This window comes from Malaclemys terrapin, chromosome 23, assembly GCF_027887155.1.
Source record: "Malaclemys terrapin pileata isolate rMalTer1 chromosome 23, rMalTer1.hap1, whole genome shotgun sequence".
NCBI classification, from domain to species: Eukaryota; Metazoa; Chordata; order Testudines; family Emydidae; genus Malaclemys; species Malaclemys terrapin.
The window spans coordinates 16,699,524-16,705,523 of NC_071527.1; positions in this window are offsets into that span (position 1 = coordinate 16,699,524).

Below are 6,000 nucleotides of genomic sequence, written 5' to 3' on the forward strand. Positions count from 1 at the left end.
GGCAGCTTAGGGCGTTGCTGGGGCGGGCTCGTGCAGACATGGGGGGCAGAGCACAGGTGGGCACAGCCATGCCCCCCAACCCTCCGGAAATCACATGGATGCTGCCAGAGTTGGGGTGAGAACCCAGGAGTCCGGGTGCCCCGTCCGCCATTCCCTCCCTCTCATATTAGCCTTTTGAGTCCCAAAGGCCATTGATTTTTCACAGCTTCCTAGATGCCAAAGCCAGAGAGGCCTGTTCTGGGTGGCTGGTCTGGCCCCCTGCACCCCCACCTGGGGCCCATCACTGCTGGCTGAGCTAGACAGACGAGACAGTCTGGGGCTAAGGCCCCTCCCTGTGTAAACCCAGCACCTTATTTCTGCTCTGAATTGGTCCGTTTCGGGCCCCCGCCAGCCGTGGGACCCGGCGCGGCCTTTGGCTGCTGGCTTGAGGAGCCCTTAGCCCCGCCCCCGTCACAGCTGCACCTTCACCCACTGACTCGGGCCCCCCCCAGAACCTGCGTCTGTTTCCCTGAAGGGGTTTTGCCGTAGCCCGGCACCAGTCCCGGAGCAGGACCCCACTGGGCAGGCGCCGCAGACCTCCCGGGTTTCGCAGCCCTGCCCCGCTTTCACCCCAAAATGCCTTGTCCCAGCCGAAGGGCAGCTCGCCGAGGGCCCCCAAACCCAGCAGGGGAGCCCAATGAGCCTGTCCGCCCCCCATCTCCATCGGGGCACCCGCTGGACACAGCCAAGAGCCTTCTGATCGGCGCCCGGGGGGGACAGGCAGACAGACAAGGAAACCAGGGGCCGATTCGGAGCCCGCTGCCTGTCCAGGGGATCACGGCAGAGGAGCTTTGAGGAGGGATCAAAAGGGCAATGAGGTGGCTTTGCCCAGGTTCACAGGGTGCCCTCCTGAGAAGGTGTCTAATTCCCCTAGGCTGCCCTTTAAGGGCCTTTGTTATTTCAAAGCACTTCACAGTTCCGCTTTCAATGCCAGCGAGATCAAATCAACCCCTCCCCTAAAGCCCACTTCATTTCGGCTGCACGGCTAAGGCAGAGCTACTGGCCAAAGGTAGTTACAGGGTCAAGAAACAGGCTGGGCTGTGAATTGTTCAGTCCCTGCATTCGCTCCTGGCTTGAGCTGCCGCTGTTGTCATTTACTCCCCAGTTCCACCTTGCGACCAGGGCTCCTTGGGGCCAGGTGCCGCGCAGACCCAGGATGGGACCGTCCCAAAGACTTTCTAGTCAGAATTGATGGAGGGTAGGAGAGGAAACAGAGACAAAGGGAAGGGACTTGTCCATCACCCAGCAGGTCAGTGGTACAACTGGGAATAGAACCCAGGAATCCTGGCTCCCACCCCCCCACTCTAATCACTAGACCCTACTCCCCTTGCAGAGCTGCAGAGAGAACCCAGGAGTCCTGGCTCCCAGCCCCCCCGCCCCACTCTAACCACTAAACCCCATTCCTCTCCCGGAGCTGGGGAGAGAACCCAGGAGTCCTGGATCCCTAAAGAGTGGCCTCGCCACTGGTTTGGTGCTGCACTGTTGTACCACATTGAATCCTAGTGTGATCGAAGGGCAGGAATACGGTCGATATTCTCTCTGCCTTGCTCTGAACGCTGGAGAATCTAACAGCTCTCTACAAATGGGTATTAATTATACACTCCCATCCTCCACCCCTCCTGGGACTATTTTTCTCCCCCCACTTCAGAGATGAGGAAACTGAGGCACAATTTGGGGCAGGGATTTGTCTGCACAGTGAGTCAGTGACAGAGCAACAAGGGGAACCCAGGAGTCCTGACTCCCACTCCGCATTGTTCCCTCCCCCCTCCGCCCCCGCCTCCTCCTGCTTTGGGGTCTTTCTCTCCTCCTTTTGCAGATCTGTCCTTCCCTTGCAGTCTGGTGGCAGGCTGGCCAGCCCTCCCCCACCTGCACCCCCACTGCCAGCAGCGGGTTGGGGGGGGCGCTGGCACCAAGGGGCTGGCAGAGCAGCCAAGCGAGGGCAGACTGGGTCTGAGCTGTTGGCATTCAGTCTCTCACATCTCTGTGAGCTGCATTAAAGAGACAGAGGCAAGTGCCCCTCTGGACAATAAAATGCACCCCCTCCCCTCGCCCCAATCCATGCCCTCGCCCCCTCCCCCGCACCATCACTGCCACCCCCTCTAATCCGGTACCAGAGTTCCCATCGCTGGGAGAAAACAGATGCCACCTCCTATTCATGGAGCTGGTATACAGCACAACAATAAGCTGTCCCGGAGGCCGTGCCAACCGAGGGGGGCACCCCATTGAGCACAGCTCTCCCGCCCAGCCCAGTCACCGCTTGGCAGCCGAAATCTGTGCCAGCCTGCGCCAACCCGGGGGAAGGGGGAGGAAGGGATGCTGCCCCTTTAAGGGGAGTGCCCTCCCTGGGGGGCAGACGGTTGCCCGCGTCGGCGGCTTGGATCTCCGCATGCCCCTCGGGCGTAACCATGGCACCTTCTTGGCACACACTGCCCCTGCGAGACGGAGCCGGCGTTGCCATGGCACTGGTAGCGCCTCCTCAATCGGGGCTTTGTTCGGAGGCTCTTACCCCTCGGAACCTCCCGCGAGGGGATGGCATCCAGGAGCAGACCCCCCCCCCGGGCCCCAGAACAGATCGACTCCCCCCCGGCCCCTCTTTGGGGTGGCTCACCTTGCCCCTACAGGCCCCCCAGCTACCCTCCCAAGCGGATCACCCCACCTCCATGGGCTCTCTACAATTCCCCATGTCCCCCCCTCAACTACCCTGAGAGCCCCCCCTCCCTTCCCCAGCTACCCCCACTGGAGCCGATCACTGCTTCACAGAGCCCCACAGAAGCAGATCGCTGGGCCCAGCCCCCACAAAATACACCCCTCAGGAGCAGGCTGTTCCTTCCAGTCCCTCCCATTACCCCACTGGGGAGCACCTCGGTAGAACCAGCGCAGCCAGGGGAGAGCGCCCCCTGCTGAGCCCCTGCCCCCAATCCCTGCAGCACAGCGCCCCCTAGTGCCCCCTGGGGCCAGCCCTGCCTGCCAGGGGAGAGCGCCCCCTGCTGAGCCCCCACCCTGCTCCCTGCAGCACAGCGCCCCCTAGTGCCCCCTGGGGCCAGCCCTGACTGCCAGGGGAGAGCGCCCCCTGCTGAGCGCCCGCCCCGCTCCCTGCAGTACAGCGCCCCCTAGTGCCCCCTGGGGCCAGCCCTGCCTGCCAGGGGAGAGCGCCCCCTGCTGAGCCCCCACCCTGCTCCCTGCAGCACAGCGCCCCCTAGTGCCCCCTGGGGCCAGCCCTGCCTGCCAGGGGAGAGCGCCCCCTGCTGAGCCCCCACCCTGCTCCCTGCAGTACAGCGCCCCCTAGTGCCCCCTGGGGCCAGCCCTGCCTGCCAGGGGAGAGCGCCCCCTGCTGAGCTCCTGCCCCAATCCCTGCAGCACAGCGCCCCCTAGTGCCCCCTGGGTCCAGCCCTGCCTGCCAGGGGAGAGCGCCCCCTGCTGAGCCCCCACCATGCTCCCTGCAGCACAGCACCCCCTAGCCCTGCACTGGGGCCAGCCCTGCCTGCCAGGGGAGAGCGCCCCCTACTGAGCCCCCCCCCGAGCTCTCACTTTTCCTTGCACGTCTCCCACCCCAGGTCTGAGCAGTTCCAGCCCTGCTGAGCGGCTGGTGCCACCGGCCTCGGGGCTGGCACTGCTGCGCAGGGAAGATCTCAGGCCTCGCTAATTAGCCTGGAAGTGGAGAGCACCAGCAGCTTCAGCGGGCGAGTCACCTGTCGCTCGCCCTGGCCCTAAGGGGCGCCACAGGCCAGACTGTGATCCCAGCCTCTTGCCTGTCCTCCTGGGACGGCCCTGGCTTCAGAGGGCCCTAAGCATTGGCCCTGCCTCGTGACATGAAGTTCACTCACCCGGCAGTGACCTGTTCTGCCACAGCGGCCTGTACCCCACCCCCACCCCCGGGGGGCTGGTCTTGGAAGCTTCTGCCGCCCCAAACGAGGTCCCAGCTGCAACCGTGCCCCCAACTGGCCAAGAGAGCCACAAAACCGGCTCCCACTGGGACCAATAACTCCCCCTCCGCCACCGAGCAAGGAAGACCCAGACAGGCCCTGGATGTCCCAGCAAGGTGCTGGGGGGTGCTGCACCGCAGGGAGAACTGACATAGTAGGGGGCGCTCTCCCCAATGCCCCAGTGTGGCACTAGGGGGCGCTGTGTTGTAGGGGGGTTTGGGGCTCAGTAGAGGGCGCTCCCCTCACAGTCAGTGCTGACCCCAATGCCCCAGAGTGGCTCTAGGGGGCGCTGAGCTGCAGGGAACGTTGCGGATGGCTCAGTTACGGGTACCGTCCCCTCTCAATCACTCATGACCCTCACTCACTCTTTCCCTTCCTGCACTTGCACTGCAAAGATGATACAACCTTTAATTACACAAACACTTTTCCTCAGACTCTGCCATGCAGCACCACACAATTCCTCTGACAACCTTTGAGGCACATGTTGAGTCTCGTAGTCTAGGGGGGTGGTTTTTTTAAAAACTGTTCGGCCAGCTTTTGTAGGCAAGAATGAAAGAAAGGACTGCAAGACGCTACATGTGTGTACCTGAGACTGCGGAAAGAGATGGCCTGATATGATCTTGCCGAATGTAATTAAAGACTAGATCAAAAGAATTCATATGCACAGAAGGGGCAGAGTTAAGGCTGTAATGTTTTCTTCACTAAGTTTTTTGATGGAATTTCCCAGGTTTTATTATGAGGAAAAAATGGGGGGGGGGTCAAGTTTCTTCTCCCATGCTTTTCAAATTCTTCAGGCTTGTATAAAAATACCCTGATATTATGTTATAATTTATATATTATCTACATATAGAACCTGTCTTACTATTTATTAGACATATTCCAGTAGCACAGCGGATCATGACCATCCCAACCCCAATTTAATGGGGTCACCAGGGCTGGCGTTCGACTTGCTGGGGCCTGGGGCCGAAGCCTGGGCGGTGGGGCTCAGGCTACGGCTTCAGCCCTGGGCTGCGGGGCTCAGGTTAGAAGCCCCCTGCCCAAGGCTGAAGCCCTTGGGCTTCATCTTTAGCCCCCCCAACCCAGGGCAGCAGGGCTCAGCCTTCAGCTTTGGCCTCCCCGATGGGGAGTGACGGGGCTCGGGGGCCTCAGGCTTCAGTCCCCCCGGGGTGGTGTAGTAATTTGTGTTGTCAGAAGGGGGTTGCGGTGCAGTGACCTTTGAGAACCGCGGCAGTAGCACATAATACATTCCAGTGGCACCACAGTTTTTATCAGTAGACCTCAAAGCATTTTACATGTCATGATCGCCACTGCAGATGGGGAAACTGAGGCACTTCACCTCACTGTGCCTCAACCAAGATCACCCAGCAGCAGCGCTAGGAACAAAATCCTGATCTTCAGAGACCCAATCCAGCGCTCTGCCCACTAGACTACCCTGCCTCCAGCCAAGACCAGGACCCCCTTTTGCCAGATGCTGCACAGACACCGAGAGAGACAATCCCTGCCCTGCACTGCTTACAACCGAACTACAACAGCTGTGGGACTGGGGAGAGAACATACAAACAGAGAGCGAGTGGAGCGACAGGTTGCAAACACCAGGCAAGGGGCTAGGGCAGAAGAGGGGGTGGAGGGAAGGCACCATGCCAAGGTATCTGATGTCTGGGCTTTGCAGATCATCTGCCCCTGAAACAGGGCTCAATGGGGCGGAGTCTGCGGACTGTTTTATGGACACACACCAGTCCTGGAGCAGAGGTGCTCACAAACACCTTGCAGGCCGTATCTTCCCAGGGACCTCAGGCCAACACCAGTGCCTGGCTCCCACGAACCAAGGCGGAGAGCAAACATTCCTGCTGTGCGTCCTCTACCCATCCTACAGTCGCCAGCTTGGCTGACAACCTGGGGATTGAACGGTGCTAAAAGCAGGAGCTACTACAGCTGGAGTTGAAGAGCCAGGCCCCCAGGGCTGGGGCTGGACAGACTCATTGCTATCGCTGGGCAGGAAGTGGGGTTTCCATTTGGCAGGAAATGACATGGCTTTTAA